We start from the raw sequence: 11,583 nt of genomic DNA, 5'->3' as shown, positions 1-11,583 counted from the left end.
TATAGAACATCTTTGTAGACAATTTGGAAAGTATGGAAAAATAGAATGAAGAAAAGAATCTTGTTTAATTTCACTATTCAGATAGTTGGATGTTTTTCCTCCCATTTCGCTTTATAGGCATAAGGTAGACATTTTAAGTCAAAATTGGAAGCATAGCGTATATATAAATTTTTAATTCTCTTTCCCTACATAGCCCCTGTGATTATGTTTCTTTTGAAAGATTGCTTTAGTGGCTGCATGTGGCACAAATTAAATACTCCCTTTCTTTTGAACATTTGGGCTATTTCCAGTTTTTCTCTACTTTAAAACTCATGAGCATTCTTACATATCTGATTATTTCATTTATGCTGATTGTTTTTTAAAGTTCACAAGCTGTGTTAAAGCACAATACTTAGAAAATCGAAGAGCACTGATTGGTGTGGATATCGTACCAACTCTGTCCAAGTGACCACAATGGATTCTTTAACTCTTCGGGGTTTTGGTTTTGTAAAAAACATAAAAGCTTTTATTGAATCCAGTTCTGTGTGTATGATAAAGTATTCTTTGACAGGTTCCTAAAAGACATGCGAATGCAGTCAGTGGTTTTCTTCTTAAAGTCTAGTATTTCTCCTTCCATCGAATTGCTTATACTAATAAATTCTATTAGAAGGCTGAGGGGGTCTTTTACCCTTAAAAGTAGAAAATCACCATATGTTTAAATAAGCAAATCAAGGTTGTTTTCAGCAGCCTCGTAGAATGTTTTCCCTAATGATAAAGAACTTGGATTCCCAGGATTTTGATAGTGAGGGTTGTGTCCAACATTAACTGCAAACTATGCATCTTCCCAAACCAACTAGAATCACACACAATCCTTGTGGAGGAAGATTGCGAAGCAGTTCTGAATATGAAGATTTCTCTCTAAGGTACATTACTTATTGCTGGTAATAATTATCCTATAACTTTTGCATATTACAGGCAGAGCCGTGATGTGCTAAAGCTACCTCATCCCAGCTTGTGAGAGCCAATTGTGTACATACCTTTCCAGCTTTGCATTCAGCAGGTCTGGCTGGTGCCTTGAAATTGCTATGGCGACAGCATTTACACCTGGGAAATTGGCAAATGCTACGAATTCTTCTTCCCCCCAAGGAGTTGGAGGTTAACTATTACCAGCATGCCACTGGATAGGACTCAAGTTACTGTCTATTATCACAACTTAACATAGGATACTGTTGGTACCAGGAGCTCTGATACATACCTGGTACATGTTTGATAATGATTTGCACTTAAAAATTTTGTCAATACTTTGATTCTGTAAATATTCTGGGGTTTGATTTCATAAAATCTAAAATAAACCTTTTATTGCATCTGTGTGTGATCAGTTCTCCGTGTGAATGTAGGGTATGGGAAACGATTAAAAAATTTTCAAAGACATAGAAACCAACATGCACATGCCTGCAGTCAAGAAACAGCTTGTATAAAAAACGAAATGAAGGCAAGCCCAACAGCGTACACCTATAGTCCCAGCTACTCAGGAGGCTGAGGCAGGGAGATCGCCTGAGCCCAGGAGTTCGAGGCCTGCCTAGGCAAGATGGTGATACTCTACCTCTTAATGCAAAATGAATAAAATGAATTCATGCAATCCAATTCACTCTCAATATTTAGAGCTCTATAAATCTGAAATGTGGATCAAATTGCTAATCACTAAGAAGCAACATCCCTTTCAGCACAGAGCTTTTAGCACACCTACATGGCCCCAGGGCCAGATCTATGCCTCTTTTCCATCCTAAGGGAGACCAGTGAAAGAAAAGCTTTCTTAAACTGTTGATTTTAGTTAGGAGCAAAGAAACTCTCCTCTGCATTAGGGGATATTTATATTCCTGGGATCCCCTGGATAATTAAGGCACCAACCTATTAAGGAGGAAAAGGATCGAATTTATTGATTGAATTCCCCTGATATTCATTCAGCCTCTGTATCCCTTGGCCCACGCAAATAGCCTGAAGGCTTTGCCTTCTTAACTCTCCCTCTAAGGTTGGAAATAAGCTTACAGCTTGACATGCCTAAAGAACAAACGGTCTTGGAGAAAATTCAAATGTTTCTTGCATCGTAGTGTAAGTCGTGTGAAGACGGTGCAGGCCATGTGGTCTGTGTCACAACTACTCAACTTGGCCCTGCAGACAGTACACAAATGAACGGGCATGGCTGTGCTCCAATAAAGCTTTATTTACAACTGGTGTCCGGTCAGATGTGGCCCACGGGTCATAATTTGTGGAGCCTGCTCTAGACGATCCTGCTTCCAGCCACAGCTGCCGTCCGGCTGCATCTGCAGCCACCTGAGAGACCTTGAGCAAGACCAGAAGAAACTGCCGTGTGATGACTCATCAGCCCAGTGCATGGTGGGAAAAATAAAATGGTTGCTTTTTTGATCCCACTAAAATTCGAGGTGGTTTGTTATTACATAGCAGCACACCATCGAAACAGTGGGCAGTGCAATGACCTTTAGATATTTCTTTTTGCTTGCAGAACTCTTTTTGTTTTTTTTTTTTTGAGACGGAGTCTCACTGTGTTGCCCGGGCTAGAGTGCCGTGGCGTCAGCCTCGCTCACAGCAACCTCACACTCCTGGGTTCAAGTGATCCTCCTGCCTCAGCCTCCCGAGTAGCTGGGACTACAGGTGCATGGCACCACACCTGGCTAATATTTCAATTTTTAGTTGTTTGGCTAATTTCTTTCTATTTTTAGTAGAGACGGGGTCTCACTCTTGCTCAGGCTGGTCTCGAACCCCTGAGCTCACGCAATCCTCCCGCCTCGGCCTCCCAGAGAGCTAGGATTACAGGCGGGAGCCACCAGCCCTGCTTGCAGCACTCTTAGAGGATTTTGAAAAGCTATGTAGACCCTTACACATTTTTAGATTCTCATCTAAAACTTTTCATCAATGTTTAACGTATCGAATTTTGCTCATAGAAATTTTTAAATTTTTATTTTTTAGAGACAGAGTGTCACTCTGTCGCCCAGGCTGGAGTGCAGTGGTGCTGCACACGGTGGCCTTGAACTCCGGGACTCAAGCGATCCTCCTGCCTCGGCCTCCCGAATAGCAGGCGACTGTAGGCGCAGCACCGCGGCCAGTGAGCCATTTTTAGAAAGACAGGAGTAGCTCTTCTAGCAGTTGAAAATTTCGTATTCTTCCTTTTTCTCCTTGACATATATTATTGCCACTCCATTTTCTCCATGAAATTTGTAACTGATATGGTTTGTTGCTGTTGTTGCAAGTCTTTTCCTGATCGGTAATTGCTCCGATTCTGAGAGAAAGACCCACGACAGAGGCGCGGAGTCTGGGCTCCTACTCACCCCGTGGATGAAATGAGCTGTTGCTGCCCCTTTACCCATGTACCCTGCTTCCCTCTCAAGGGACTCCCTCTCAGGAAGGATCCATTCTTTGACAACTCAGGGGAGATGAAAGAGGTAAGGATGGTAAATGGAAACCGTCATCATTTTCCTCCACCCCATCCTACATTTTATCTGCATTCAGGTCGTCCCCAGGGTGGGCCAGGATGTGCTGCTCCAATGCCTAGCATTCCCCTTTCGTGCAAGGCAGGCAAAGACACAAAGCCACTGGTTTTTTATTTCTTCACGATCGATCAGCCACGCATTATTTGTAATTCACTGACTACGTACAAATACTGTTCTAGGTACTGGGCTGGACAAAATAGACAAAAATGCCCGTCTCCATAGAGTGACACCCCAGTGGGGCCGGCAGACGGTCAGTGAGTGAGTGAGTGAATGTCCACAGATGAGTAAAATACGGAACACGACCAATAAATGCTACGGAGAGCGATAAGGCAGGTAAAGGGGGTAGCATGCAGGCTGGGGCAGGAGGCTGTCCCCAGGCAGGGGACATTTGAGGAAGGACCGGACGGCCGTGAACAGGGAGCAGTGGCAGGAGGACGCCACGTAGCTGAAGCTGAGGCAGGCGGGTGGAAATGAGGTCAGGGAGTTCTCAGGGGGGCCAGGTTCTGTTGGTCCCTACAGTTCATCTTTAGGACCAGGGTGGCCCTCAGACCTGGACACAGGGCTCTGTTCTGGGTCCCAAGCTTTAGAGGGCCCTGCTCTGACTTTCCCCTGCCAACACCGCACCCCACAAGCAAGCAGCCCCTAGGGCCGAGGGACACGCTAACCCCAAACGTGTGCTCCCCTTCTAGACGTGACCCCGGAAACCCCACGGCACCCAGACCCACTCACGGGGCCGGAGTGTCCCTCCTGCCTGGCCCGTCGCGCGAGGGAGGATGGTGCGTTGACGTGCGCACCCGCAGCCCACGGGTGTCTGAGGGGCGGGAAGGAGCTCGGATGCGCGGCCAAGCTGTCCCCACTCCTGCACGCGAGGTTCCCCGTGGCAGGGAACAGAGCCAGGAGTCTGGAAAAAAGGGGCAAGGAACAGGCTACTCCTGTACCCCCACGTTTGGGCAGAGAAATCTGGAAAGCCCCAAACAATAACATCAAACCGGGACCTTTGGAAGGAATGTTTGTCAAAGTGGGAGAACAGAACATAGCTTTTGAACCATTTGTTAGCTTGGTTTATACCTTTTAATTGTTTCGACGTAAGATTTTTGGCGTCTGTTTATACTCCTGCCCTGAGTCCTACAAAATGTTAAGGGCAGGGCTGGCTCTCCCGCCCTTGAGTAGACGGGACGCTATTGGAGGTGCTTTGTTTGAGACAGGCTGTGCTGACGCCATGTTTCAAATCGTCCATTTGCTGTCCCCAAATTTTACATGCTGCCGGTCAGTGCACCACGGAACATCACATGGGCTCGAGGTTTCCTTTCTTTTGTGAAATGGGAGAAAGGCAATCGCAAAAAGGGGATGGGAGGGAGAACTGGCATGAGACCTTGGGGAGACCCATTTTGGGAAGCGAACGTATAGTTGACAATCTAAAAATTGCCTTCCTTAAAACTAGCAACGCTCCAGTACCCCTTGGGATGTCTCACGTAACTCTGGAGACTAAGGGTACCCCAATGGTATGGAGTACCCCCAATTCGAAGATCCCTGCCGTCGTGGAAATAGTGGTGTGCTAGAAGCTCAAAGGCCTGGATTATAGTATTGGTTCTGCCACTAACCACTTCTGTTAGCTTGGGTAAGTCACTTGCCCACTCTGGGAGATTGGATTAGTGATCTGCAAAGTCTTCCATTCTTGGGTTTATTCCTTCATTTTATTGTCCTGCTGATGGATTGGGTATCTGCCGTGCTCCAGTCCCTGGATGGGGCTCTGAAGGTGAATGTGGTATCACCAGTGCCTTCCAGGAGTTGACAGTCTCTGTTTAGTTCAGCTGCTTACAACTCTTTTTTTGTTTTTTCGAGACAGAGTCTCGCTCTGTTGCCCATGCGCAAGTGTGGTGGTGTCAGCCTAGCTCACAGCAACCTCAAACTCCTGGGCTCAAGCGATCCTCCTGCCTCAGCCTCCCGAGTAGCTGGGATTACAGGCATGTGCCACCATGCCCGGCTAATTTTTTCTATATATTTTTAGTTGTCCAATTAATTTCTTTCTATTTTTAGTAGAGACGGGGTCTCGCTCTTGCTCAGGCTGGTCTTGAACTCCGGACCTCAAGCGATCCTCCCGCCTCGGCCTCCCAGAGTGCTAGGATTACAGGCGTGAGCCACCACGCCTGGCCTGCTTCCAACTCTTGGTGGATAATTTAAGTCAATGATTCAAGCTGGGCAGCACCTGTGAGGCATCTGGGAAATTTGCTGGGACATTCATGCTGGACATTCTGTCGTGTATAGGGCAACAACCCGTCCTGAGTCTTACATGACTTCCCAGCATCCAATCAAATTTTTATGTATGTGGGAAACCTGTTTGTTATTATCCAAGCCTTGGTAAACTCCATTTAAATGTAAACACACAAAGTATTTTTTGCATGGTTTTAATATATACTGAAATTTCGAGGAATGCAACCACTATGTAAAATCAGGGGAAGTTACATTTTTCTTCTGAATATGACCTGGACAAATCCAACATTTTGGAAAACAGTCATAATAATCCCTAAAACTTTGATCTTCTACAAGGTAATCTAAGATTCTCAGTTTTTAGAGAAAATGTAATTGTATGGGTGAATTTGCTAATTTACATTTTTTCTTAACTCTTTGGTGCTGGATATTGTTTGCACAAAATCTGATTAACAGTAAATTTGTGGTATAGTATACAAATCTACCATGTTCTGCCAAGAGCACCTTGATTTCTAAGTGCTTTGCTTTCTGCACAAGTGTGAGAGCCACTACTGCAGGCAACTGGCAGACATCAAAGGGTTTTAATTCCATTAACATTTAGAAAGTTTCCTCTACTGACTTAAAGAAGTCACATTAATTCATTTAACAAACATTAACTGTGCACAGCGTGAATGCCAGGCACTGTGCACTGGCGCTGACCCTGAGGAGGATTTCTGGAGTATACGGTCTCCCCTCCCCTCAGCCCCCCTTCCCTGCACCCTCTTTGCACACCCACAGGTGTGCGGCTTGGTCTAGTGGACAAAGTGTAGGCCCCACTGCTTAGTCACTCTTTGGCTTGAAGAAGTTACTTAAATTCTGAGTCTGTTTTACGAACCCCGGAAAGGGGAATCAAAATACCTGTCTTCCAGGGTGGTTGCAAGGATTAGGTGTGCTGCCACCTAGCAGGTAATTAATAAGGGTTAGTTCTGGTTTCCTTTTCATCCCTCTTTAAAACCTAATCTCAGAACACATCTGCCACCCGCCATTGTGAGAATATGAGTCAGTGTGTTCCCTCAAGGAGTATTGATATTTTTCGTTTTATCATTCCTGGTGGTGGTTGGAAGACTGACTTCTGGTAAAGGAATTTCAAGCAGGTGAAGCTGGAACTCAATCTGTTCGAAGTCAAGGAGCACCCTGTTCGACGTAAATACGAAGCTAACGCTGGGATTGCCACGACTTTAAACATGGACATCAGAGGCTCAGATGAGGTTTGTCATCTGAAATTTCCTTTTCTGTTTCAAAAATCTGAGCTTGACAATGTAGTCAAGGGTTCTCACACTTTAGATTCATTGGGAGTCTTGTGGGTGAGCTTGTTAAAATTCAGATTCCGGGTGTGGTGGCTCATGCCTGTAATCTAGGACTTTGGGAGGCTGACGTGGGAGGATCGCTTGAGGCCAGGAGTTCAAGACCAGCCTGGGCAATAGTGAGAGCTCATCTCTACAAAAAATTTTTTAAAATTAGCCGGGCATGGTGGCGCATGCCTGTAGTCCCAGCTGCTTGGGAGGCTGAGGCAGGAGGATCACTTGAGCCCAGCAGTTCCTAACTGATTCTCACCAAGACGGGTCTTGAATTGTCCTTTTGCCAAGATATGGTAGAAAATAGGTGCTATCTGGTCTTAGACAAATGCGGGTTTAAATCGTAGGTCTATTATTAACCACTTAGGTGATTGTGAGCTATTTTCTTACCTTCTCTACGTCTTAGTCACTTCACCTGTACAAACGAAGAGAAATCATCACAATTTCCGAGGTTCTGAGGGTCATTGAAATATCCTGTGTTGTCCACACTGCTGAGTGCATGGTCTGTGGTGGAGACGTTGGTGTAATTCTCTTTCCTGCTTCTAGTAAAAGAACCACCTTCTTACATAGAGAGAAACAGTGCATCACTCTCAATGATTAAAGAGAAATGATACTATTGGAAATAAACCAAAAAGTCAACTGATAGCCTCCTATACCATGTTTTACCCAAAATGTTTTTTTTCCTCTTTATAAGGAATCACACACACACACACACACACACACACACACGCACGAGCTGAAAGTGCCAACATGTCTTTGATTAGTTCTGGGCAGAAGCGTGTTCGGGCATCTGAAAACCACAACTGGAGCCATCGTTTCTGATGGGCCGATGGGTATTTCCTTTCAACTGAACTTGGGGAAAAGCACTTTGATATAACGCCCATATGGAAATATTTTACAACATTCTTAAAAAGTTAGATATTTCGTTCAGCATATGTAAAAAACATACTTTTCTCTTCGATGTGTGCAAGTATGGGTAAACTCCTTGTCATTTCTAAGCCAGAATGTTTCTGTTGTTTCGTTTTGCTCGACCGACCTCGGTGTGTGAAAGGTTCAAAGTGGCAGCCCTGGAGACGGTGGTCTTTCTTCTCTGGCTCCTGGCGGACGACAGAAGCAGCTGCTGCGTAAACATGCCCCAAATACGTTCTCTCTGGGAAGATCATTTCAGGAGGCGAGAAGGCACTTTGATTTTTTAGTCCCTCTGAGAGGTGTCGGGGGGCTGGGGGTGGGGTGGCTGGTCCTTTGCACAGGTTCTAAGGCCATCGTCACATTTCACACGTGCAATCCAATTGCAGCCTGCATTCTGGCTCAAATCCTTTTGAAGAGATTTAAGTCTATCGTTTTAGATGCCATTCCTAATCTTTGTGAAATATTCCTTGGGAAAATATTCTTATTACTAAATTGCAAAAATCTATTAATTGTGGTTACTTACAGGGAGAAGGCATAGGGAAGGGGAAAAGAGGACAAGGGGAAGATGGCATTCACTTTTCTTTTTTTTGTCCTTTGTACTCTTTGCATTTTATAACTCCAAACGTGTAATCTTATTTTTTTAAAAAACAGGAATCATCTAATGATGGTGTTGTATGCCATTTTTGTCATTTATTCTTTATTTCTGAATTGAAAAATAAAATCTAATAAGTACACTTTTAAAAGCTTAACTAGGAATTTTTTTTTTTTGAGACAGAGTCTCACTCTGTTGCCTGGGCTAGAGTGCCGTGGCGTCAGCCTAGCTCACAGCAACCTCACACTCCTGGGCTCAAGCGATCCTCCTGCCTCAGCCTCCTGAGTAGCTGGGATTACAGGCATGCGCCACCATGGCCGGCTAATTTTTTCTATATATTTTTAGTTGTCCAGCTAATTTCTTTCTATTTTTAGTAGAGATGGGGGTCTCGCTCTTGCTCAGGCTGGTCTTGAACTCCTGAGCTCAAACAATCCGCCCCCCTCGGCCTCCCAGAGAGCTAGGATTACAGGCATGAACCACCACGCCTGGCCGCTAGGAATTATTTTTTAAAGATTCAACTACACAAAACTTGCCGAATAATTTTTTTTTTAAGTTTGCAAATCTATATGATTTGCAAGGCAACTAGATACAAAAAAATACCCTGGGTTTGATATTTTATTCATCTGAAAATGATGCTTCCACAAGATATTTCTTTCATCATTAAAAGAATAAATCATTTGCATTTTAAAGATATGCTTGAATGCCGTGGGAAGCAGCCTCTTCCATTTATGTAATGTTTAATTGCATTTATTTGATCACAGCATTGAGTCGAGTTTCTTTTAAATAAGTTTGCCTTTTCATTATGCTTGCAAATACGGTTTGTAAATCTCAAGGCATCAAGGATACATTTTGTCAAGGATAAAATTATGCCGGACTGTGATTCCTATAAAAGGGAACTCCTGCCCTCCAGTGGCCACAGGGAGGAATTGCACATGGGCCGCTGTCAGAAAAACACGCTGTTGCTATTTAGGTGAATTGTACCAGATTTGCAAGCAAAGTCAAAAATGTGTAGATCTACGGTAATTTTTCTTTTAAAAATTTTAATATCTATGTATGTGTGTGTGTGTGTGTGTGTGTGTGTGTTAACCTGGACCCCTAATGCCACACAGCAATCCGTTCTTCTCCGTGGCAGCTGCCTCGAGCCTTTACCTCTCTCCCTAATGCAACACTCACTCTCAGCAGCCTTCTAGTAGCTGAAAATATAGAAACTACCCGATATGAACTTCTGCAACTTCCTTTTCCTCTTTGGCTCCTCAAAACTTTAATATACGTAAAAGCGCGGGCTTTGGAATCAGCAGGCCAGGGCTCTGCCACTTTCTGGCTGCGTCAACGTGAGCATTTTGCCCAAACTCTATGACCCTCAGTTTCCTCATCTAAAAAGTGAAATCAATAATGCCTATTCCAAAGGATTATTGGATGGACTTAATAAGACAACCTAAGACAACTCCTGTGCACAGTAGACACTAAGTGTCGTTGCCTTATGCCTCTAATCTTTCTGCTCTCCTTTCTTTAGGTGGCTTGGATCGTTTCCAAGGCAAACCTTACCCTGTTGAGTTCTATCCCAAGCTGTCCTGTCATGGCCCTAATTTTGTTGTTACTTAACCCCTTCCCCTCCCTCTGACATCCTTGTTCCCTTCCTCTCCACAGTGATTTTCACTCCTTTTATACAAACGTGCTCCAGTCTCACCAGCCGTAATAACCTCTCTCACTACCATCTCAGCCCTCTTGTTCCGTTCACCCCCAACTGTGCTGGGTGGGTAAATCCTTCACTACCATTATTTTTTAAATCCCCATCACTTCTTCTCCCCTCTGCAATCTGGCTTCCCCTGCCAACACACTACTTAATTTCAGTGGATTCATTCAGCAAATATTTACAAGCATTTGCCATGATACCATGTCCCAGGCACCGTGCTCAGCAGCTTATCTAACACTGTGCATTGACAAGATCCTCACTGGCCAGAGGTTGCCAAAGATCAATCGTGACTTCTTTCAGTTTCGCTCTGACTTGTCGAAACTTCCGCTTCGGAGGCTTCTTTGCCGCTGCTCCCCTGGCTCCTCTGCCGCTTTGATCTTCCCGTATTCACTTTACAGCACCCTCCTCATCGTGTGGGTAATTCCCCGGGCATCCATCTTCAGCTCGCTTCCCTCTCAGTCTTTTAATTTTGTTCTGTGAACTTCCTGTAATTATACGCTACATTTGGTGGATATGGGTGGGCATTTTTCTGGGAGAAGAGTTCATAGCTTAGCTTTTACCAGCTTTGCGAAAAGTCTATGACCCTTCCAAAACAAACAAACAAAAACCCTACCTGCTCCATCCCATGTTCAGTTAGCCATGTCCCTTCGCTGTAATGACGGCCACTGTCCCCCAGATGCTGCTGGCTCCTGGATCTCTAACTCTGGCCTCTTTCCCGTGCTCCAGTGGCCGTCAACTCCACCAAGGGCCCACCTGGAGGGTCCTTCTAGAATAACAGTTCCCATCAGGCAGGTGGCAGAACCTCAGCCTCTCCTTGCACCCCCGCTAAGAGGCCCTGTGTGGGCTGGGGTGCCAGGCAGGGGTGCGCGTATAACCCGAGTCCCTGGGGAGCAGCGGCTCTGCTCTGACCTCAGACTGTGCCATCCGGCACCTTCCCATCCTCCTCCTCTGGGGCTGGGAAAACCTTCTGCGCTGGTCCAGCTCTTCAACACGGCTGCAGAGCTGCCGGAGCCATTAGTGCAGAGTTTGCTTTCGTCGGAGCCCTCTCTGTCCAGAGTGTCCAAGCCCCATATCCACTTTTGATCAAATTCCACTATCTCTATCTGCAAAAAAGGATCTTTTATAGTTTTCCCTTACCCCTATAAAAGGTCCTAAAAAGTCTCTCCACCTCAAGTCTCTGTCATTCTCTTCTATCTTCCAAACACGTAGCCAATCATTTCGATTAAAAAGAAAAAAATCCTTCCATGCTTCGTGATGGCCTATGTAATGAAATCCAAACGCATCCTGACATTGAAAGCCCCTCCCCAGTCAGGCTTCATTCTCCCTTTTCAGGTCAGATCTGCAGGGATTTTTTTTTTTTTT

The sequence above is a fragment of the Propithecus coquereli genome, unplaced genomic scaffold, assembly GCF_000956105.1.
Source record: "Propithecus coquereli isolate 6110/MARCELLA unplaced genomic scaffold, Pcoq_1.0 Scaffold46, whole genome shotgun sequence".
Classification (NCBI taxonomy): domain Eukaryota; kingdom Metazoa; phylum Chordata; class Mammalia; order Primates; family Indriidae; genus Propithecus; species Propithecus coquereli.
This window is presented reverse-complemented; position numbering follows the sequence as displayed.